Source organism: Enhydra lutris, unplaced genomic scaffold (genome assembly GCF_002288905.1).
Source record: "Enhydra lutris kenyoni isolate GAN:26980312 unplaced genomic scaffold, ASM228890v2 scaffoldscaffold87, whole genome shotgun sequence".
Lineage (NCBI taxonomy): Eukaryota > Metazoa > Chordata > Mammalia > Carnivora > Mustelidae > Enhydra > Enhydra lutris.
The window spans coordinates 3,963,593-3,989,131 of record NW_019154171.1 but is presented as its reverse complement, the minus strand read 5'-3'; positions in this window follow the sequence as shown (position 1 = coordinate 3,989,131).

Below are 25,539 nucleotides of genomic sequence, written 5' to 3'. Positions count from 1 at the left end.
AAGCCCCTTGCAGGCATCATATAAATGGATCCTTTTTTATCCATTCTGATACTCTATGTCTCTTAATTGGAGGATTTAGTCCATTTACATTCAGAGAAATTGTTGATAGATACGAATTAAGTTCCATTGTATTACCTGTAAAGTAGGTGTTTCTGGTGATGTTCTCTGTTATTTTCTAGTCTGTCACTTTAGTCGTTTTTTTTTCTCCAATCACTTAAAATTACTTTCAGGGCTGGTTAATGGTCATGAACTCCTTTAGTTTTTCTTTGTCTGGGAATCTCTTTCTTTCTATTCTTAATGACAGCCTTTCCAGATAAAGAATTTTTGACTGCATATTTTTCCATTCAAGATGTTGAACATATTCTGCTGCTGTTTTCACTGGATCATTTCTGTGGACAGATCTTCTGCAAACCTGATTGGTCTTCCCTTCTAAGTTAAGGACTTTTAATCCCTTCCTACTTTCAGGAATCTTTTCTTGTCTGTGTTTTGTTAATTTGACTATGATACACGGTTGTCAGCTTTTGTTGAATTTAATGGGAGCTCTTTTCTTGGGTTTTGATGTCTATGTCCTTCCCCATATTAGTGACATTTTCAGGCATTATTACTTCAAATAAAACTTTTGCCCCCTTTTCTCTCTTCTTCTAGGACTCCCATAATATGACTTTTATGTTTTATGGAGTCAGTGAGTTTCCTAAGTCTATTTGTGTGTTGGATGATTTTTTTTTCTTTTTTCTTCAGCTTCATTGTTTTTTATTAATTTGTCTTTACAGCACTATCTCTTTGTCTGCTTTTCCCAGCATGCTATTCACTTCATCAAGAATATTTCTAACCTTACTTATTGCATTTTTCATCTTTGTTTTTTTTAACTCTTTGATTTCTGTTATAATGGCCTCCTGTTATCTTCTATTCTTTTCTCAAGTCCAGTGAATATCCTTATGATTACTGTTTTAAATTCTCCATCAGGCATGTTACTCATAGATCTTTTGCTTAGATCCCTGGCCATGACCTTATCTTGTACTTACAGTTGGGATAACTTCTTCAACCTCCACATTTTGTCTAAATCTCTGCCTTCTTCTCTATGTTAGAAAAGTCAGTTATGACTACTGCTCCTGAAAGTAATGGCCTTACAAAGAAGAGTCATGTAGTGCCCAGAACCTGGCATTTCAGGGAGTGTTTCTGGTGTGTGTTGTATGTGCTCTGATATTGCATTTTGCTGTCAGGCCAGTCACCTGCAGAAGCTTTCCTTGTCTGCTATGGCCAGTGTTTGGTCCTTGACCCAAATGCAGCAAGTTAACCAGCTGTGTCCTGGTCTACTTATGAAATGAGACCTGTCACCACCTCCACAAGATTGAGGCCCTAGAGAACTTTTTGGTGATGTGGTGTGGACAGGGGTTGGTGCAGATCTTTTGCAGGATGGTCCCACTACACTGGGCGTGGTGCATGTGGGACTGAGAAGGGCAGTCCCACCAGAGTGCAGGCTGGTTGAATATAGTGCATGCAAGTTACATAGCCAGTGTTAGTGCTGCACTGATTCCCACAGATGGCTCTGTGTTTATGCTGAGGGGCTGATGAGGGAAATGTCTCTGGCCAGTTCCTTTGTTTCCAGAGAGGTATCTCTATGAATAATCCTGCTCAGACATGTGCTCCAAGAAGAGCAAATAATCTCCATACTCTTTGCTCCAGATTTTCTTCGTATTTCTGTTTCCATACTGTCTGTCCCTGCATTTTTGCCTGCCTTCTCTTCAGGAGCAGCATAGTGTCCTTGGTGCTCTAGCCCTGCCAAGTCCACTGACTTTTTAAACTCTAATATTAAAGCTCCACTTGTTGCAAGAGCTCACAAAATTCAATCCTTCTTATTTTTCAACCCAGTGGCTTTGGGGAAATGTTCTCTTTTTGCTTTCCCCTGTGTATTCCATTGTCTCTTGCTATTCTCTGTGACAATGACTTCTTCCACTCTGCAGCATCTGCAATCCATTTCTCCCCTAAACCATGTCTCCATACTTCCTACTTTCTTCAATGTGTCCTCTTCTCTCCCTTTAGTTGTGGAGTTTGTTCTGTCACCCTTCAGGTTTATATCTGGGGTATTTAAGAGATTGATATCTAGTTGCATTCATGGGACAAGATGAGACTAGGGTTCTCCTACACTACCACCATCTTCCTTTACCCAACAATTTTGAATTTTTTGTCAGGCAGTTCATAAACCTACATTTCTTTGGGGTTAATTTACTGAAGTTTGATTAGTTTCCTTTGGTGGTTTGATGTTTTGCTGATTCTTGATTCATGATTTATGTAGACTAGCACTGATGTCTGTAGATTTGAAGGAAAAAACACCCCTTCCTTCCTTTATATACAGTTTTTAGTAAGTAAAGAGTCTTCTTCTAACTACGCAGGCTAATGGAACTATTTCTGGGATCACGGTTGAACAGGACTGGAGTTTGGTCATGTGGCCACTGCCGTATCTACAGTGGAGTTCATGATTAGCAGGCCTATTACTGAGGGGTCAAGCAAGCAAGGTTCCTGTGGGATCAACAGGTCAGTGGGACTGCCTCTGGGATCATAGTCAAAAAGGGGCTGGGGCCAAGTCAGAGTTTTTTCTGGGTCCACAATCAATTTGTTGTGTAATATAATTTATTTATATTGTTTAATATAATTTATTGATTATATTACCTATAATCAGGGCCCTGGATAGTATGTTTATTATTGATTCCCTGTGTGGGTAGAACTGCCCAAGACCATTATAAAATAGGGCTGGAACTAAGTCTCAGGACCACTTCAGTGTCCATAGACAAGACTGATATCAGTGGAACTATTACTAGGAATCCTGAAATGCATCACAGGGCTCCTGGGCAGGCAAGGGAGGCAGGGGTGTCTCTAGGCCATAGTATAGCAGAACAGGAGCCAGGTCTTAGGGATATGTCAAGATCTACAATTGAGACTAAAGTCAGTGGCCTGGTTACCAGGGGAAGAGATAGGTTGGTTTCCTTTCATGTCCATGAGTTACTCCAAGAGTTACTCTAGAGTGTGGCAGAGCAGAGCTAGAGGGCCAAGCCATACGGCCACTTCAGTATTCACTGAGATTGGAAAATTACTACCAGGGACACCAATGGGCATAACTCTTCTAGGGTCCCTTGGTGAATGAGGCTGCTTTCAAGACCACAACCAAGCAGGGTTGGAGCTGAGTCCATACCAGTATTTTTCAGTCTGCAGCGAGGACCATGTTTAAAGAGCCTATCATTAGGGCATGGACCTGCCTTCTCAAAGCAGCTTTCTTTAGTCTTGGGCCTCACTGGAGTTTCACAGTATCCTACATGGAGCCCAAAGCTCCCACAAAGGCACTTTTATCCATGGATGGCTGCCAGATCACTATTTTTCTTGCAGCACATGAGTTAGGGATTTCCTACTTTGTCATTTTCCTCCATCTATTTTTTTAATAAATATATTTAGTTTTAATTTCTAGAATTCCTATTTTGTTCATCCTTATAAGCATTTCCATTTTTCTTATGAAATCTGTCATCTTCTATGCATTCTTTAGAATAGAATTAAATTTTTTCTGTGTTCCTCCTAAAATATGGTCATCTGCCAGTCAGTTTTAAGGTTGATGGGTTACATTTTTTCCTTCATCTTGCCTCATTCTCTTTTGTACATTGTACATTTTAAGTAGAATAAGGGTGGAAATTTATTTGCACTGTCCATTTTGTTTTGTTTTGTTTTAGAGCGTATGTAGTAGATTGGGAGAAAGAATTATCACTCAAATTTCACCATAAGTCCAGTTTACCTCAAACTGAGAAATAGCTTTTTTTTTAATTTTTTAACATCTTAATTTAATTTTATTTTTCACAGTGTTCCAGGATTCATTGTTTATGCACCACACCTAGTGCCATGCAATATGTGCCCTCTTTAATACTCACCACCAGGCTCATCCACCTCCAACCCCCTCCCTTCCAAAACCCTTAGTTTGTTTCTCAGAGTCCATAGGCTCTCATGCTTTATCTACCTGTCTGATTTCTCCCAATTCACTTTTCCTTGGCTTATCCTAGTATCCTCCATGTTATTCCTTACGCTCCACAAGTAAGTGAAACCATATGCTAATTGACTCTCTCTGCTTGACTTATTTCACTTAGCATAATCTCTTCCGTCCATCCATGTTGATACAAAAGTTGATTATTCATCCTTTCTGATGGAGGCATAATACTCATAGTATATATGGATTATATCTTCTTTATCCATTCATCTGTTGAAGGGCATCTTGGTTCTTTCCTCAGTTTGGCAACTGTGGCCATTGCTGCTATGAACATTGGGTACAGATGGCCCTTCTTTTCACCATATCTGTATTTTGGGGTAAATAGCCAGTAGTGCAGTTGCAGGGTCATAGGGTAGCTCTATTTTTAATTTCTTAAGGAATCTCCACGGTTTTCCAAAGTGGCTGCACCAATTTGCATTCCCACCAACAGTCTAAGATGTTCCCCTTTCTCCACATCCTCTCCAACACATGTTGTTTACTGTCTTGTTAATTTTGGCCATTCTAACTGGTGTAAGGTGGTATCTCAATGTGGTTTTGATTTGAATATCCTGGATGGCTAATGATGATAAACATTGTTTCATGTGTCTGCTAGCCATTTTTATGTCTTCTTTGGAGACGTGTCTGTTCATGTCTTCTGCCCATTTTTTGATTATCTGTTTTGTGTATGCTGAGTTTGAGGAGTTCTTTACATATCTTGGATATCAGCCCTTTGTCTGTACTATCCTTTCTGAATATCTCCTCCCATTCTGTGCATTGCCTCTTAGTTTTGTTGACTCTTTCCTTTGTTATATAGAAGATTTTTTTTTATCTTGATGAAGTCTCAAAAGTTCATTTTCTATGCCCCCAACATGGAAGCAGCCAACTACATAAGCCAACTGATAAACAAAAAGTAGTGTTATATTGATATGAATATATTAATTGTAGGGGATCTGAGAAATAGCTTTTTTTGTGGTGCTTGTATTACTTTTATTTTTTTTTAATTTTTAAAATTTATTTTCAGTGTAACAGTATTCATTGTTTTTGCACCACACCCAGTGCTCCATGCAATATGTGCCCATTCTAATACCCACCACCTGGTTCCCACAACCTCCCAACCCCCGCCCCTTCAAAACCCTCAGATTGTTTTTCAGAGTCCATAGTCTCTCATGGTTCACCTCCCCTTCCAATTTCCCTCAATTCCCTTCTCCTCTCTAACTCCCCTTGTCCTCCATGCTATTTGTTATGCTCCACAAATAAGTGAAACAATATGATAATTGACTCTCTCTGCTTGACTTATTTCACTCAGCATAATCTCTTCCAGTCCCGTCCATGTTGCTACAAAAGTTGGGTATTCATCCTTTCTGATGGAGGCATAATACTCCATAGTGTATATGGACCACATCTTCCTTATCCATTCGTCCGTTGAAGGGCATCTTGGTTCTTTCCACAGTTTGGCGACTGTGGCCATTGCTGCTATAAACATTGGGGTACAGATGGCCCTTTTTTTCACTACATCTGTATCTTTGGGGTAAATACCCAGTAGTGCAATTGCAGGGTCATAGGAAAGCTCTATTTTTAATTTCTTGAGGAATCTCCACACTGCTCTCCAAAGTGGCTGCACCAACTTGCATTCACCAACAGTGTAAGAGGGTTCCTCTTTCTCCACATCCCCTCCAACACATGTTATTTCCTGTCTTGCTAATTTTGGCCATTCTAACTAGTGTAAGGTGGTATCTCAAGGTGGTTTTAATTTGAATCTCCCTGATGGCTAGTGATGATGAACATTTTTCATGTGTCTGATAGCCATTTGTCTGTCTTCATTGGAGAAGTGCCTGTTCATATCGTCTGCCCATTTTATGATATATTGTCTGTTTTGTGTGTGTTGAGTTTGAGGAGTTCTTTATAGATCCTGGATATCAACCTTTTGTCTGTACTGTCATTTGCAAATATCTTCTCCCATTCCGTGGGTTGCCTCTTTGTCTTCTTGACTGTTTCCTTTGCTGTGCAGAAGCTTTTGATCTTGATGAAGTCCCAAAAGTTCATTTTCGCTTCTGTTTCCTTTGCCTATGGAGACATATCTTGAAAGAAATTGCTGTGGCTGATATCAAAGAGATTACTGCCTATATTCTCCTCTAGGATTCTGATGGATTCCTGTCTCACATTGAGGTCTTTTATCCATTTCAAGTTTATCTTTGTGTACGGTGTAAGAGAATGGTTGAGTTTCATTCTTCTACATATAGCTGTCCAGTTTTCCCAGCACCATTTATTGAAGAGACTGTCTTTTTTCCACTGTATATTTTTTCCTGTTTTGTTGAAGATTATTTGACCATAGAGTTGAGGGTCCATATCTGGGCTCTCTACTCTGTTCCACTGGTCCATGTGTCTGTTTTTATGCCAGTACCATGCTCTCTTGGTGACCACAGCTTTGTAGTAAAGCTTGAAATCAGGTAATGTGATGCCCCCAGTTTTATTTTTGTTTTTCAACGTTTCCTTAGCGATTCGGGGTCTCCTCTGGTTACATACAAATTTCTGGATTATTTGCTCCAGCTCTTTGAAAAATACCGGTGGAATTTTGATTGGAATGGCATTAAAAGTATAGATTGCTCTAGGCAGTATAGACATTTTAACAATGTTTATTCTTCCGATCCAAAAGCATGGAATGGTCTTCCATCTTTTTGTGTCTTCTTCAATTTCTTTCATGAGTGTTCTGTAGTTCCTCGAGTACAGATCCTTTACCTCTTTGGTTAGGTTCATTCCCAGGTATCTTATGGTTCTTGGTGCTATAGTAAATGGAATCGATTCTCTAATTTCCCTTTCTGTATTTTCACTGTTAGTGTATAAGAAAGCCACTGATTTCTGTACATTGACTTTGTATCCTGCCACATTACTGAATTGCTGAGTGAGTTCTAGTAGTTTGGGGGTGGAGTCTTTTGGGTTTTCCATGTAAAGAATCATGTCACCTGAGAGAGAGTTTGACTTCTTCGTTGCCAATTTGGAGACCTTTTATTTCTCTTTGCTGTCTGATTGCTGTTGCTAGGACTTCTAATACTATGTTGAACAAGAGTGGTGAGAGTGGGCATCCTTGTCGTGTTCCTGATCTCAACGGGAAGGCTGCAAGCTTTTTCCCATTGAGGATGATATTTGCTGTGGGTCTTTCATAGATAGATTTTATGAAGTTCAGGAATGTTCCCTCTATCCCTATACTTTGAAGCGTTTTAATCACGGATGCTGGATTTTTGTCAAATGCTTCTTCTGCATCAATTGAGAGGACTATGTGGTTCTTCTCTCTTCTCTTATTAATTTGTTCTATCACATTCATTGATTTGCGAATGTTGAACCATCCTTGTAGCCCAAGAATGAATCCCACCTGGTCATGGTGGATAATCTTTTTAATGTGCTGTTGGATCCTGTTTGCTAGGATCTTGTTGAGAATCTTAGCAACCATATTCATCAGTGATATTGGTCTGAAATTCTCCTTTTTGGTGAGGTCTTTGCTTGGTTTGGGGATCAGGGTAATGCTGGCTTCATAGAGTCTGGAAGTTTTCCTTCTGCTTCAATTTTTTGAAACAGCTTCAGGAAATAGGTGTTATTTCTTCTTTGAAAGTTTGGTAGAATTCCCCAAGGAATCCATCAGGTCTTGGGCTCTTGTTTTTTGGGAGGTTTTTGATCACTGTTTCAATCTCGTTACTAGATATCAGTCTATTCAGGTTGTCAATTTCTTCCTGGTTCAATTTTGGGAGTTTATAGTTTTCCAGGAATGCATCCATTTCATCTAGATTGATTAGCTTATTGGCATATAACTGTTGATAATAACTTCTGATGATTGTTTCTAATTCCTTGGTGTTAGTTGTGATCTCTCCCTTTTCATTCATAATTTTACTAATTTGGGCTTTCTCTCTTTTCTTTTGGATTAGTGTGGCCAATGGCTTATCGATCTTATTGATTCTTTCAAAAAACCAACTTCTAGTTTCATTGATACGTTCTACTGTATCTCTGGTTTCTACCTCATTGATCATTGCTCTAATCTTGATTTATTTCCCTTCTTATGTGTGGAGTTGGTTTGATTTGTTGTTGATCCTCCAGTTCTTTAAGGTGTAGAGAGAGCTGGTGTGTTCTGAATTTTTCAAATTTTTTGAGGGAGATTTGGATGGCTATGTATTTCCCCCTTAAGACTGCCTTTGCTGTATCCCATAGGTTTTGGACCAAAGGGTCTTCATTCTCATTGGTTTCCATGAATTGTTTCAGTTCTTCTTTGATCTCCTGGTTGATCCAAGCATTCTTAAGCAAGGTGGTCTTTAGCTTCCAGGTGTTTGAGTTCCTTCCAAACTTTTCCTTGGGATGGAGCTCCGGTTTCAAAGCATTGTGATCTGAGAATGTGCAGGGAATAAACTCAGTCTTTTGGTATCGGTTGAGTCCTGATTTGTGACCCACTATGTGGTCTATTCTTTAGAAGGTTCCATGTGCTCTTGAGAAGAATGAGTATTCTGTTGTTTTAGGGTGGAATGTTCTGTATGTATCTATGAGGTCCATCTGGTCCAATGTGTCATTCAATGCTCTTGTTTCTTTATTGATTTTCTGCTTGGATGATCTGTCTATTTCTGAGAGAGGCATGTTAAGATCTCCTACTATTAATGTATTCATATCAATATGACTCTTTATCTTGATTAACAGTTTTCTTATGTAATTGGCTGCTCCCATATTGGGGGCATAGATATTTACAATTATTAGATCATCTTGGTGGATAGTCCCTTTAAGAATTATGTAGTGTCCTTCTGTATCTCTGACTACAGTCTTTAGTTTAAAATCTAATTTGTCTGATATGAGAATCACTACCCCGGCCTTCTTTTGAGGCCCATTGGCATGAAAGATGCTTCTCCATCCCTTCACTTTCAGTCTGGGTGTATCTTTAGGTTCAAAATGGGTCTCTTGTAGACAACATATGGATGGGTCCTGTCGTTTTATCCAATCTGCAACCCTGTGCCGTTTTATGGGCACATTTAGGCCATTCACATTGAGAGTGACTATTGATAGATACATTTTTATTGACATCGTGTTACCTTTGAAGTCTTTCTTTCTGTAGATTGTCTCTATATTTCTGTTCAATGTTACTTGTAGGATTTTTGCTCTTTTATAGAACCCTCCTTAATATTTCCTGCAGTGTCGGCTCAGTGGTTGCATAGTCTTTTAAGCCTTGCTGGTCTTGGAAACTCTTTATCTCTCCATCCATTTTGAATGTCAGTCTTGCTGGATAAAGTATTCTTGGCTGCATGTTCTTCTCATTTAGTGCCCTGAATATATCTTGCCAGCCCTTTCTGGCTTGCCAGGTTTCTGTGGACAGGTCTGACGTTATTCTGATGTGCTTTCCTCTGTAAGTAAGTAGCCTATTTGTCCTAGTGCCTTTCAAGAGATTATATCTACAGTTATGATTCCTCAATTTGACTATCAGGTACCTTGATGTTTTTTCTGGAATCTATAATCTTGGGTGGAGACCGTTTGGCCTCTAGTACATGAATGCTGGTTCCATTCGTGAGATTGCTGCTAGCATGAAGAACTTGTTCCACTATATCTTCTAGACTTCTTTCGTTCTCCTCCCCTTCAGGGATTCCAATAATTCTGATGTTGGAACGTTTCATGGCATCATTTATTTCCCTGATTCTGTTTTCGTGGCTTCTAAGCTATTTGTTCCAGGCTTCCTCCCGATCTTTTCTCTCTATCTGTTTGTCCTCCAGATCACTAATTCTATCTTCTTTCTCAGTTACCCTAGCTTTGAGAGAATTTAGATTAGATTGGAACTCATTGAGAACATTGTGAATCTCATCCCTGGTAGCTTTCAGCTCTGCCCTAATATTGGGAACATCATCTCTGGTCGCTTTTAGTTCAGCCCTAATCAATTCTGTTTGGTCATCCATGGCTTTCTCCAACCTAGCTATTGCCTGGATAATTGTTAGCTTGAATTCTCTTTCCGACATATTGTCTATGTTTATAGCCATTAGCTCTGTTGCAGAAGGCCCATCCTCTGTATTTTTCTTCTGTTGGGCATTCTCCTCCTCCTAGTCATTTTGGTGAGAGATGGCTGAACGGATGTAACTGGATGTATCGACCGTGGTGCAGTCAAGGTGCACCTTGGAACATTTCTGAGCAATCAGGATTCCCCACCCAAACGAGAGAAAAAAGAAAAGAAAAAGAAAAAAAAGAGAGAGAGACAGGAAAAAAAGGGAAGATAAAAGAGAAGGTTCAGCCCAAATGGGCCCCAAGGTAAGATTTATGAAGTATACAAACAAAAACAGACAAACAAAAAGACTGATAAAAGTATATGACAAGAGAAAAAAATATATATATAAGCAAATAAAGGAAGAACCTTGTCAAAAAGAACCCCAAGTGTAAGATTTATATACTATCAGGACAAACACAAAAACACAGAAACACTGGTAAAAGAAAAAGATGGGAGAGTGTTTATAAATTCTCAGTGTGGGTGAGGAAGATTGTTTTGATTCTTCCTGGATGTATCTTGATATCTTTTTTAAAGGACTCAACTTTCCTAAGATAAGGGGGATTAAAAATTGGTTTACCTATAGGGGTAGCATTGATTGGGGAAAGGGGATTACCTTGAAGTTTAACTCTATATGAATATTAGAAAATAAAAATAAAAAAGAAATAAACTAGACTAAATTAAAATTAAAAATTAAAAAAAATTAAACTAAAATTAAAATTAAAAAATTAAAACTAAAATTAAATTAAAATTGAAAATTAAACTAAAATTAAAAAATTAAAAATTAAACTAAATTTTTAAAAAATTAAATTAAAATAAATAAATAAATTAAAATAAATTAAAATTTAAAAAATTTTTAAAAGAAATTTAAAAAATAGAAATGTAAAAGAAAAACACAGGTGTATATATCAAAAAGTTCAATTTAGAAGGTTATTATGGAATTTGATGTACTGGACATCTCACTGTGATGGTAAATAGGTTAAAAAATTATCTATATTTAAAAAAATGAGCCAGAATAGTGGGAACGAATTAAAAATAAAAGTTGTCCTATGAAGTAGTGGTGATTGTTCTCTTGTCGTCTTTTTTATTTTTTTTCTTTCCTGGTTGGTTTTCTGGGGGAGGGGCCTGACACGTGGGTTTTCAGTCAATGATGTTCCCTGAGTTAAATCCTCCTGCCCCCCCCCTCAAGGGGGTGGGCTCTGAGGAAACCGGTTTTTTCAGGCTTTTGTTCTCTGGAGGTTTTTGTTTGTTCACTTTTTTTTTTCTATCGCCTTGACCGCTTTTGATGGTTTTTGTAGGTTTAGAGGAAAGCAAACTGCACCCTGACCCCCCTCTCAGATAGAAGCCTCAGTCTGCTCTCCTGTGGGTGCTGCAGAGCCCAAATAAATTCCCCCTTGGCCGCTGGCAGAGCAGGTTCCGAGTCACGGTCCCTGGGGACGCAGCATCTTCTGCTTGTACTCAAAACCATGGCAGCGGTGGCTGTCTGGGCAGCTCCAGAGCCAGAGAGGTTCCAAGCAGGGATCGCACACTGAGATTTTCCTGCTGGCCCTGGGCTGGGAGTGCCTGGTCTTTCTGGGTCTAAGAGCACCGGGCTTGTGCGCACCTCTCTCAGGGGAGGGAGAGGGTTGTGCACGGGTATCAGGCTCTGGTGAAATGGCGCCGGCCTAAGAGCGCCAGGCTGGGCCTTCCCACATCTCTCTCAGGGGATGGTGAGGGGAGTGCGCCCGTCTCAGGCTCTAGTGGAATGGCGCGGGTATAAGAGCGCTGGGCTGGGCTTTGGAGCACCTCTCTCAGGGGAGGGTGAGGGGCACACACATCTCAGGCTCTGTAGCATGGCTCGGTGTTCTGCCGTCTGGCAAGGCTCCCAGCCCCTCACAGAAGCCAGACCCCACGCATTCTCGGGCGAGCTGGTGGCTCAGGGACCAAGACCTGGTTTCTCCGCCGCATTCTCTCTGGCTCAGCACCAGGGGAGGCTGTCCTGGGTCCCAGGACTTAAACCCCTGTTCCTAGCCGCCCGGATTCCCACAATTCCCCGCACCCCCTGTGATCCTTTGCTCTCTTTCAGTGCTTTCAACCAGTCTCCAAGTTAATGCTGGTCCCCAGACGCAGGGCACTCTCGTATTAGGGGTATTACTTTCCAACCGGATGCCACTGGTGGCTCCCTCCCCCTTTTGTTTATCTTCTGATATCAGTCCGACGTTCCCACTCCGCTTTACCTGCCCACTGGCATCTTCTGCCCCTGTAGAGATCCAGACATGTATAATTCTGACCTCAGGCTGATTTCGTGTGTGATCGGAGTTCTTTGGAAGGTAATCAGCTCACTTTAGGGTACAGGTTGAAAGGGCGCCTCCTCCTACTTCCCCGCCATCTTGTCTCCACTGGTCCTAATTTAATAACTTTTAAGTGATATAATCCAACTTCACATTTAACTCTTGATTTTTTTCCCCTATCTTATTGAATAAATATATCAGAATTAAAAACTCCTACCCTGCAATATCACTTTTTGTATCACTCTGAAGAAAAAGATTCTGGGAAGCTTCTGGAGTTACCATTATAACCAGATTTACTAAAGTCAAGTTAAAGGTCTACCTGTGCTGTTTTTTCACTGTAAGCTAAATGCAAGTAGTAAATTGTTGAGAGCATTAGTGTGGTGTGTGGAATGGTTATTTGTTGTGCTAGTTCTGTTTGGATCAAGAATAAGAATAAGCATCTGGGGTTGCTGATGTCCAGCTAAGTGGTCTTCCATAAGACAAATAAGACTCGTGTAAGGTGGTATTTCATTGAAAACTAATGATGTACTATACCTTGGCTAATTGAATTTAAATTCAAAAAGTATACAGTAAAAAATAAAATAAAATAAACTTGTGGCAATGTTGCACAATATGGTATTTACTAGAAATGGTTGTAAAGTATACAACCATTAATTGTATACTTTAAATGAGTGAATTACATGTGCATAATGTAAAAAAAAAAAAGAAAGAAAGAAAAGAAAAAATAAAAAGAAAGAAAGGCAGGGTGCCTGGGTGGCTCAGTTGGTTAAGCAACTGCCTTCGGCTCAGGTCATGATCCTAGAGTCCTGGGATCGAGTCCCACATCAGTCTCTCTGCTCAACAGGGAGTTTGCTTCTCCCACGGACCTCTCTCCTCTCATGTTCTCTCTCTCTCTTAAATAAATAAATGAATAAAATATTTTTTTAAAAAGACAAAAAAAACTCACTTTTAGTACTTTTCAATGATGAGGTCATCAATAATCCTCATAATACCTCTCATAATACCCCTTCATAATACTCCTCAGTCTCACAATACCCCTACTATGTTCTTTTCATTTTTCACATCACAGGGCATTTTTAACATCACGAGGTATTTTCATTCTTTACTGAGTGTAAGACAGCTTTAGAATTTCACATTTTAGAGATAACTGCTATATACTTATTTGAATAGCTCAGCAGAGAGAATTATTGGTCATTTGCAAAGTAAAGCACTCAGAGAAGAAAAAAATGAATAAATGATGTAACGTAAATGACAAAGGATCAAGCAAACGTGATGTTTGTGGCAAAAGATGTCTGTATGATTGATTAAAATAGAACTAATGTTATGCATTATTTTTGATTAATTTAATGCATTGTCTTACCGGATCCACTTTTTTTTTTTTTTTTTTTTTGTAATGTTCTACAGGTCAAAAGCTCGAACAGGTTACTGGTTTGGGGTTTTTTTTTCAAATGAATAAGTTACTTTCAAGGAAGAAAGGTGAGTGGCTATCCTGGTGTTTTTGAAATTATGACATTTTATTACTAGTGATGTCAGTTTTTCAGAGTCATGAGTTCATTCTTTCAGAGGCTTAAGAAAGAATATTTTATGATAGATATTTTTCCCAGTGAGTGTCCCTACATGGAACAAAGAATCCTCATTATTTCTTCCTTTTTAAAAATATCTTTTTAGGGGTACCTGGGTGGCTCAGTCATTAAGCGTCTGCCTTTGGCTCAGGTCATGATCCCAGGGTCCTGGAATTGAGCCCCACATCAGGCTTCATTCTCAACAGGAAGCCTTCTTTCCTTCTCCCATTCCCTCTGCTTGTGTTCCTGCTCTCACTATCTTTCTCACTCTCTGTCAAATAAATGAATAAAATATTTTTTTAAAAATTAAATATCTTTTTAAAATAATTAATAACTTTGGGGAATTATTTCCATATTTCTTTTTTTTCACAATTTTATATTGAAAGAAAATAATCTTGTAGCGAAATTCAACTGTGCTAAATACTGATTTTTTAAATATTTATCTGAAATATTCACAACATATATGCTTCCACTTATGCTATAATCACAATTTTTATTATTGTTGGTACCTCCTTTGCTCTTTATAATATTTGTTGATTAAAGGATTCTTTAAAATATTCCCAATATGGATAAGGAAGATGTGGTCCATATACACTAGGGTGTATTATGCCTCCATCAGAAAGGATGAATACCCAACTTTTGTAGCAACATGGACGGGACTGGAAGAGATTATGCTGAGTGAAATAAGTCAAGCAGAGAGAGTCAATTATCATATGGTTTCACTTATTTGTGGAGCATAACAAATAGCATGGAGGACAAGGGGAGTTAGAGAGGAGAAGGGAGTTGAGGGAAATTGGAAGGGGAGGTGAACCATGAGAGACTATGGACTCTGAAAAACAATCTGAGGGTTTTGAAGGGGCAGGGAGTGGGAGGTTGTGGGAACCAGGTGCTGAGTATTAGAGAGGGCACAGATTGCATGGAGCACTGGGTGTGGTACAAAAACAATGAATACTGTTACGCTGAAAAAAATAAAAAATTTAAAAAAGTATTCCCAATAGATCTTACCTAATTTTATTAGAATAATCCAAAGTAGCATTTTTAATACTATATATAGGGGTCCCATTATTCAGGTACTAAATAAAATAGTTATTACATATTTGCTGTTCTTTATTCAAACCTGCACAACATAAGTCTGGAAATGCTTATTTGTTGGGAGGGCACTTGTCTGGATCAATGATGAGCACAATTGTCTGAGGATGCTGAGGGACTCATTCCAGATGTCAATCTGAGGTCCAGATGAGTTGCCATCTACTAGGACAAATAAAACTCTCAGGGCCTGGCTGTCTTTATTGACCCCTCAGTCACAACATAATAGCACTGTTAGTATGCTTTCTCTTTTTTCCAGAACAGGGGGCTTATGTCTTATGTTATAAGTCACTATGCACCTTTATATATGATCAGGGATCCAAGATTGCTTCATTTTGCTTACTTTGGACAAAAGTTGTAGAAAGATAATTATATAAAGAAAATATGTTCTTGAGTAAAAAAATGAGAAAATAATGATTGAAAAAAGGAAAGAAGAAACTGTAATGGGTACTGAAATTCTCATTTGGGCTAAAAGAAGAAAAGATTATATGTCTATATCAAATAATGACAATGGAACTAATTTAAGTTTTCTGTTAACTTTACTGTTGAAAATTTTCTGATACTCTGTCTTTGTTTTTTCTTTCTGTCATGTTTTGCTGAGATAGAAGGACTAGGATCAGGGATTTGACTTCAGAGAATAGAGGTGAGTAACTAAACAAAGAACCTTTGAAGCTCATATGTGTATGTTATAGTCTGTGTCACCAGATCTTGAGGTGTCTATGTTCATCTTTTCAGAAACTTATTCAAGAATATTTTTATAATGTGTCTTTTTCCTCATTGAGACTTTCATCAAGGTTACCTACATTATTGTATCCTTATAATTAGCTCTTTCATTTTAATTATTTTATGCTTTGACGGAAAGATGCTATTAGAAAATTTTTTAGCAGTTTCATATTGGATCAAAATTATTATAGTGAAATCCAAATATGTCAAGATGTTATGATTTCTCTATCTGCTTAATTATTGATTCATAAGGTTTTTGTGACCACATTGTTTTATATTTCTGCTTCTACTTTAATATTTGGAGATTGACATGAATTGTTTCTCATTTTTGCAACATGGGAAGTTGTATGTGAAATTTTGTTAGATCTCTTTAAGACCATCAAGTTTTTATATGATTAAAGTTGCTATAATTCTTTAGAAACACAAAACAGTTCAATTTCAATATTGCTCTAGGCCTTTAAAAAGGATTTTATGTTAGAGCTATTAAATGGAGAGATACAAAAATATCATGTCATTATTATTTCTTACTAAAACTTGAAATATACATCCCTAAGAAAAGTGGTTTATACATTTCCTGGCAAACTTTGTTGAAAATTTTGTTACCTGGGATCTAGTGGTCACTGCCTTAAGCATAAGCAAAATTTTTTCTTGACAAAGTTCTATCACAACTCTTATGAGGTAAAGATTATTTTTGTAATCATTTATTATAATTTTAAATTTTATAGTGATTATCTAGAACCATAGAAGGTAATTCTAAAGAACTGAGCAACTATGTATTGCATAGAGCACTGGGTGTGGTGCATAAACAATGAATCTTGGAACACTGAAAAAATTAAATTAAATTTAAAAATAAATAAATGAAAGAAATGGTCACAGATCAAAGAGGAAATTAGCCCTGCCAGATATTAAAATGAACTCTAGAACCTCAATCGTTAACAACCTTTGAACAGGTATATAGATAGCAGGAACAATAGGGCCTGTTTTTATTTAAAAACCCTATTCTTACAAGACTCTACTTGTGTATTTGTTATCAATAGTAGATTCACAGATTTATGGAGTTGGTGATACTGTCTCAATCCAAACAGTGTAACAGCACATTGATGCATAATATCTATGCAGTAAATTCTCCATATTATGATGCTATATTATAGGACTCAGACATAGAGGGAAAATATAATTAACACAAAAGAATCTTCTTTTATGATTAGTTCTTTGCCCCAAAGGCAACTATTCTGAAAATTTATTTCACCTTTTCCCTCATTTTTTCTTTATAAAAACGTAATTATATAGTTTTGCTTTCTTTGTGACTGCATCATTTACTCAAGATTCTTACTAGTCAGAAGAACATTTTATTTGAAACATCATATTAATTACTACAAGTTCTTTTGTAATATCTTTTTTTTATGTATTTTAGCTATTAATATTTTGTGTTATCTCTCACTCTTGATTAATCTTGATAGAAGGGTTTCAATCATCTTATTTATTGATTTTTTTTTAGCCTTCCTCAATTCTAATATATTGCTTTTCACTCTAAATTTCTCTGTAAGCACTTTTTAGATTCATGAGCACAAGTTTAGTATTTATATCTTTTCTATTACTAATATAAATATATTTTCTTAGTTTTATATTGATTTATTTTTAAATTATGGAGTATTTAGAAGAAGTAGGGCTTTTCCCTCTTGATCCTTAATGATTTCTAAGCTATTTTCTATATGATGAAAAAACATACTTTGAATTGATTTTATTACTTTTGAATTGTTTTGTATCTCTGCAATGGTACAGGGTATGCCATAATTCAATAAGTATTCCATTTTCACTTATAATTACAATAATATAAAATTATCATTGCATATTTAGTGTTCTATATATGCCTGTTAGTTAGTTCTATTTTGAAATTACCTTACCTATATCTCTTGTATATTTACTAGTCTATGATGTGAAAATAAGTTACTCAGGGAAATTCATGGGGGAGATCGGCATGGAGATAAGACACCTTGGAGGTTTCGGGAATGCTTGTAATATTTATATATTGATCTGTGTCTTGATGAGTTGTTTTGTTTGGATGGTGCAAATTTATTTAGCTGTACACTTTTTATGCATGGACTTTTCTACATATATAACATATTTTAGTAGAAACTTTAAAATATCCCATCAAATTAACCCAAATATTAGCTAATACATTTCCTAGAAATATTGTCTAATATGAGTAATGTGTTACTTGGGACATAGAGATTGATGTCTTCAGGATAAGTCGAGCATTCTCTTCTAAATGCAGACATTATTAGTAAATCATAACATTACACTGACAATCATACCAAGATAGACTTTTATTAACAATCACTTAAATACTATTATTAATTACAAAGCAAAATTTGTATACTAAGATTCAGATTTTCTGAAAAATCCATTGTCTGGATAAATCATAGTTTTATAAAATTTTATTATAGTAATTTATACTCTGATAACACATGAAAGGATGACAGTGAGAGAACAAAATTTATTGCATTGATAAAAACTGTTCCCATAAAGAATTAGAATAATCTTCCATAGTGGGAATTTTTAAGGTTCAAGCATTATGTGTGTTTCTTTTCAGGTAAGTTTGAGATTCATATTTGGTATATGGGGTTTTTTTCTTCATTTATTTGTCTTTAGTACTGGTAATGCATACTTGAGAGTGAGAAAATAAGAAAATAAATATAAAGGTATAAGTTATGATACCTGAATGAGGTAGTAAATTAATCACACAGGATACAGAGACTTTTAATCTAGCATAATGTTTACTTAGCTTTATAGAAGTGTGTAGAATGGAATATACAGAATGGACATTGTCATCTCACTGAAAGATCTAATAGTTACCGATACACAGGTTTGTTTCACACTGACCACGCTATGAACATTTTATGACTTTCTCATATAGGAGCCTAAGGGTGGGTGTATGTGTGTGTTTTTTATCAGAACTTGATATAGAAAAACAAGAAAATCTGGTTGTCAATATATATAATATATATTATTTAGGGTCATGTTGAGTCAGACTTACATATCAACCATGCTTTACTCAACTCTGGAGTGAGCCTACAGGTCATGCATTCCAAGTAGAGATAGTAAGTTAAAGTCTCTCTGCACACAATATTTAACAATTATTTTCTGTCAGTATTTTCTAAATATACTGTGTGAAAATAAATCCAAGGTCATTTCTCCAGGCCAGCCTAAGTATGTGGTGAGCTCATTACTTACTTTCTTACTTATAATAAATGATAATTACATTGAGTTATCATAACAAAATTGGCATGATAAAATAGATATTGAAGTGTAAGTAATGATCCTCTTGGTTTGTCTTAAGAAAACCAAAAGAAAATTGGAAAACCACATACGGCAGGAAAGCATTGATATGATTTCTTCATCTAGAGAATTTAGTCATCTCTCTGTGTATGTATGTAATAGAAATAATACCATTAAATAGAAAAATTTGTTTTTTATATTAATGGACATAAAAAATTAAAGGAGAAGAACCATAAGTGAAGATACAAAGTAAAAATATAAAGCTATATAGGAATTCAATCGGCAGATGAGCACCTGGTGGTAATATTGTTCCAATGTGGGAAAATATTGCTTAGGATAAAGAAGAGAGACAAAGCTACTGAAAGTGAGTTTATATGAAGTGTTTTGGTGTGGATCACTTTTTGCTTCAATAATCTAAGTGGTAAATTTTGATAATTAATTTCTGCCACATTATTTAATCTGTTATAATTTTTGTGTGTCAACATTGCCATATCCTTAACTGTGTCATCACCATATGGTCTGAAGAGGCTTATGAGATTACTATATTGTCAGTTTCAATAAACTAAAGGTGAAGTGCTCACTGTTTTCTTAATATAAATAACAACACTGTAAGAAAACATCTCAGTTATGAAAGAGGCATGCGAAGATGGCAGAGTGGGAGACCCCTAAGCTCACCTTATTCCATGTTTACAATTTGATATCACCCACATCTGAGTAAATAAACTGGCAAAAGAAACTCCACAATTAAATGTGGAGAATTCACATCAGTGAAGTTAAGAAAGGCAAAAATGGTGGTCTAGAGCTGCCCACAGGAGGGAGAGACCTAGAATCAGAGACAGGGTAAGTCATCAGGGAGTGCACATGGGGAAAACAAGTCCTCAGAATGTCTGGCCTTGAAAACCAGAGGGCTAGTTTTGTAAGTTTGTATAACAAGCAAGACTTGAAGCCTGGAATATATGTATGTATGTATGTATGTATGTATGTATGTATTTGTCACCATACAGTACCTCATTAGTTTTTAATATAGTGTTCCATGATTCATTGTTTGCATGTAACACCCACTGCTCTTTGCAATGCATGCCCTCCTTAATACCCATCACCAGGCTAACCTAAAACACCCACCCCTCTGAAATCTTCAGTTTGTTTCCTGAAGTTCATAACCTTTCATAGTTTGTCTCCCTCTCTGATTCTCCCCTTCCTTTTTTCTTTCCTTTTCCTAATGCCCTCCATGCTATTCCTTCTTCTTTCTGTTCTACATATAAGTGAAACCATTTGATAATTGTCTTTCTCTGCTTGACTTATGTCACTTAGCATAATCTCCTCCAGTCCCATGCAGGTTGATGCAAATGGTGGGTAGCCATCTTTTCTGATGGTTGAGTAATATTCCATTATATATATGAACCACATCTTCTTTATCCATTCGTCTGTTAAAGGACATCCAGCTCTTTCTAAAGTTTGGCTATTGGTGACATTGCTGCTATAAACATTGGCATACATATGGCCCTTCTTTTCACTACATTTGTATCTTTGGGGTAAATACCCAGTAGTGCAACTGAAGGGTCATAGAGTAGCTCTATTTTTAATTTTTTGAGGAACCTCCACACTGTTTTCCAAAGTGGCTGCACCAACTTTCATTCCCACCAACAGTGTAAGAATGTTCCCCTTTCTCCACATCCTCTCCAACATTTGTTGTTTCCTGTCTTGTTAATCTTTGACATTCTAACTGGTGTAAGCATCTCAATGTGTTTTTTATTTAAATTTCCCTGATGGTTAATGATATTGAACATTTTTTCATGTGTCTGTTAGCCATTTGTATGTCTTCTTTGGAGAAGTGTCTTTTATTTGTCTGCTGCCCATTTTTTTGACTGGATTATTTGTTTTTTGAGCATTGAGTTTGAGAAGTTCTTTATAGATTTTTGGATACCAGCCCTTTTTATATAATGTCATTTGCAGATATCTTCTCACATTCCATACTTTGCTTCTTAGTTTTGTTGTATGTTTCCTTTGATGTGCAAAAGCTTTTTATCTTGATGAGTCTCAAAAGTTCATTTTTGCTTTTCTTTCCCTTACCTTTGGAGACGTGACCTGAAAGAAGTTGCTGTGGCCAGCGTCAAAGAGGTTACTGCCTATGTTCTCCTCTAGGCTTTTGATGAATTCGTCTCACGTTTAGGTCTTTCATCCCTTTTGAGTTTATCATTGTGAATGGTGTAAGAGAATGGTCAAGTTTCATTCTTGTATACATAGCTGTCCAATTTTCCCAGCCCCATTTATTGAAGAGACTGTCTTTTTTCCATTGGATATTTTTTCCTGCTTTATTGAAGATTAGTTGACCATAGGGTCGAGGGTCCATATCTGGACTCTCTATTTTGTTCCATTGACCCATGCTTCTGTTTTTGTGCAAGTACCGTGCTGTCTTGTAATCACAGCTTTGTAATATAGCTTGAAATCAGTCACTGTGATGTCCCCAGCTTTGTTTTGTTTTTTTCAATATTTCCTGGGTGATTTGGTATCCTTTCTGCTTCCATACAAATTTTAGGATTGTTTGTTCCAGCTCTGTGAAGAATGTCAATGGTATTTTGATCAGGATGGCGATGAAAATATAGATTGCTCTGGGTAGCATAGACATTTTAACAATGCTTATTCTTCCAATCCATGAGCGTGGAATATTTTTCCATTTTTTTTTTCTTCTTTCAAGCCATTGGTTCACACACACACACCTGCAGCTCCTGGATCCTGTCAGGGTGCTACACTGAAGGCCTTTCCCCACTGATACTTGTCTGCAATTCTATGCCCTGTCTCCAGCATGGGACGGTTTTGTGCTCCAGTGTTGTTTCCCTTTCCTGGTGCCAGCTTATGTTGGCTAGCCCTCTTCTCTTTATCTTGTGATATCTGTGTGCAGAATCACAACTACCCACTTCATACCTCGAGACTGTCAGAGATTTTCTGCTTGTAGAGATCCAGATATATAGTCTTACATCTTAGGCTGATTTCATGGGTGATCAGAATGTTTTGGTAGATATCCAGCTTAACTCAAGGGACCAGTTGAAATAGGGTCCCCTACTCCTCCACCATCTTTTTTTTTTCTAAAGCCTGGAACTTTAAAAGTCAACTGACTCAGCACTGAGCAACCTGGAAGAGCCAGTGATAGCTGGGTTTTTGCCCTTAAAAAGACAACAGCCCAAGGAGAGGAAACACAGAAGCAATAGCTTGCAGAAAGGGAGGGAGATCAGTTTACATTGATTTCAGAATGTGTTGGGAGACTTCTCTGGAACCTGGGATACTTCCTTCCCCACTCCCAACATAAACACAAAGACATCTCCGGGGCTGTGGGGAATAGCACTGCACAAACAATTGCTACCTAACCTGCTAGCAGCACACCCCATCCACAAGTTCTCCAAGGACCCACCCACCCCAAGTCTACTGGCCTCAGCCCTTACTTAGTTCATTACAAATTTTGTGAAGGACTCACAGCCTGTCCAGCCACTGATTCTGTGTCATGCCCAAGGAGGTAATATGATCCAGGGGATCTGGTCAAAGACTAGAGGCTTGATGCAAATTTTGCTAACACTGCCACCTGGCAACAAAGCCCTTCTGCTGCAGTACTCCCTCAGAGCTTGCCTGTCTGGGTCTCAATACATCACAGAGAGCAAACACAGCCCACAACAAGCAAGGAGTCAGTACAGATGTCTGAAAGGAAAAGTGACTCAGACACAAAAGGAGGGCACAAGCAACACACAGAGGAGCCTGAACTGAAGTTTTGGTCCTGATGAATAGGAGACACTGTGCTACAAGGGACTGCAGGACCTCTTTTTCACAAAGCCACTACTTTCAAGAGTAGAAGACATAGCTGAATTTCCTAACACAGAGAAACAAACACAGATATGTACACAAAATAAGGAGTCAGAGGAATATGCGCTAAATGAAAGAATAGGACAAAATCCCAGCAAGAGATAGAAGTGAAAGATAAATAAGTAATATGCCTGACACATAATTTAAAGTAATGATCATAAAGATACTCACTGGACTTCAGAAAAGGACGGCAGACATCAATGAGATGTTTGACAAAGAGGTATAAATAAAATATCAGAGATGAAATACTCAATAAGTGAAATTAAAAATACAATGGCTGGAATAAATAGTAAACTACAGGAGGCAGAGGAAAGTATCAGTGACCTGGAAGAGAGAGTAATGGAAAACAAGCTGAACAGGTGAGAGACAAATATTGCATAATGAGAATAGACTTAGAGATCTCAGTGACCTCATCAAGTGTAATAACATTCACATTACAGGTATTCCAGAAGGAGTAGAAGAGAAAGAAGTGCACAAAATATGTTTGAAGAAATAATAGCTGAAAACTCCCTTAATCCGGGGAGGAAAACAGAGATCCAGATTCAGAAGACATAGAGATTCTCCAAAAAATTTAACCCAAGGAGGTCCACACCAAGACACATAGTAATTAAAATGGTGAATAATAGTGATACAGAAAGAATATTAAAGGTTGCAAGAGGAAAGAAAAAAGTTACATATCAACTCATTTCTCAGAAGAAACTTTGCAGGCCAGAGGAAAGTAGCATTATGTAAAAGTGCTAAAAGGGAAAAATCTGCAGCTAAGAATACTTCATCCAGCAAGGATATCGTTCAGTGTTTTGTTTTGTTTTTCTTTATTTATTTTCTTTATTTGTTTTATTGCATTATGTTACTCACCATACAGTACATCATTAGTTTTTTTTAAGATTTTATTTATTTATTTGACAGAGAGAGAGAGATCACAAGTAGGCAGAGAGGCAAGCGGAGAGAGGGGGGGAAGCAGGCTCCCCATTGAGCAGAGAGCCCAATGTGGGGCTCGATCTGAGGACCCCGAGATCATGACCTGAGCTGAAGGCAGAGGCTCTAACCTACTAAGCTACCCAGGCACCCCATACATCATTAGTTTTTGAGGTAGTATTCCAAGATTCATTGTTTGTGTATAACACCCAGTGCCCTATGCAATGCATGCCCTTCTCAATACACATCTCCAGGCTATCTCATTCCCCTACCCCTTTCCCCTCTAAAACCCTTAGTTTGCTATCAGTCAGAATAGAGGGAAAGATAGAGCATTTCTCGGTAAACAAAAGCTGGAAGAATTTATGACCATTAAACCAGGCCCACAAAAAAGAAAAAAAAAGGAGACACTGTGAGTGGAAAACTAAAACCATCAGTAACGGTAAGAAAAATAGAAAGTACAAAAGCAAAAAAAAAAAAATATATATATATATATATATATATATATATAATACCAGTAAGAATCACAAAATAAAAGGATATAAAATATGATACCAAATATCTGAAATGTGGCAGTGAAAGGTGTGAGTACAAAAATAAACAACCATGAGCTTAATATAGGCTGCTATATGCAGAAAATATTACATATATGGACCAACTGAGGGTTTTAGAAGGGAGATGGTGGGGGATGGGTGAGCCTGGTGGTAGGTATTAAGGAGGGCACTTATTGCATGGATCACTGGGTGTGGTGCATAAACAATGAATCTTGGAACACTGAAAAAAATAAGATAAATTTTTAAAAAATTTAAAAAGAAGAATCAATGAACACTACATCTGAAACTAATGACGGGCTATATGTTGGCTAATTGAATTTAAAAGAAAAAAGGTAGTCTATTATATTTTTGCTCTGATGCTTAGCCATCCCAATGTCCTCCTTTTCTTTCTTAAGCTCCAAGATACCCTTATTCTTTCCTTTATGTTTAAAAAACTTTCTTTAGAGCACCTGTGTGGCTCAGTTGTTTAAAAGTCTGCCTTTGGCTTGGGTAATGATCCCAGGGTCCTGGGATTGAGTCCTGCATCTGGTTCCCTGCTCAGTGGGGACTCTGCTTCTCCCTCTACCACTCCCCCCTGCTTGTGTTCACTCTCTCTCTCTCTCTCTCAGTCTCTCTCTCTCAAATAAATAAAATCTTTAGAAAAGAAAAAAATACTTTCTTTAGCCTTTCCTTAATGGTAGGTTTGTTAGATATAGATTCTCTTTGTTTTCCCTTCTCTAAGAATGTCTTTATTTCCTTTTTTTCCGAAGAACAGTTTTTCTGGGTATAACATTTATATTTGATGATTCTTTTCTTTTAGTTCCTGGAAAATATTGTTTTACTTCCTCTTTCCCTTCATGTTGTCAGATGAGGAATCCACTGTCATTTGAATTTTTTTTCCTAAAAGTATGGTGTCATTTCTTTCTAGCTTTTTCCAATATTTTTTCTTTAATTTTTCAGAGTTTTATTAGCATGGATTTCTTTTGGTTTATACTTTTTTTTAATATGTTCAGCTTCTTAAACCTATGTGTTTTTCCCATTTGTGGGAGTTGTAAGCCATTATTTTTTCCCAAGTATTTTATTATTTGTACAGCTTATTCTCTCCTCTGATACTCTGATGTTTTGAATGTTAATTCTCTTGTTGTTGTGCACAGATCCCTAAGACAGGGCTCATTTTCTTCAGACTTCTTTTAATCTGTTGTTCAGATTGAGTAGATTCTTTTCTTCTGTTCTCAAATTCATTAATTCTTTTCTCTGTCATCTTCACTTTACTATTTGAGCTCATCTATCAGGCTTTTTACTTTGTTGTTGTATTGTTAATTTCTGTAACTTGGTT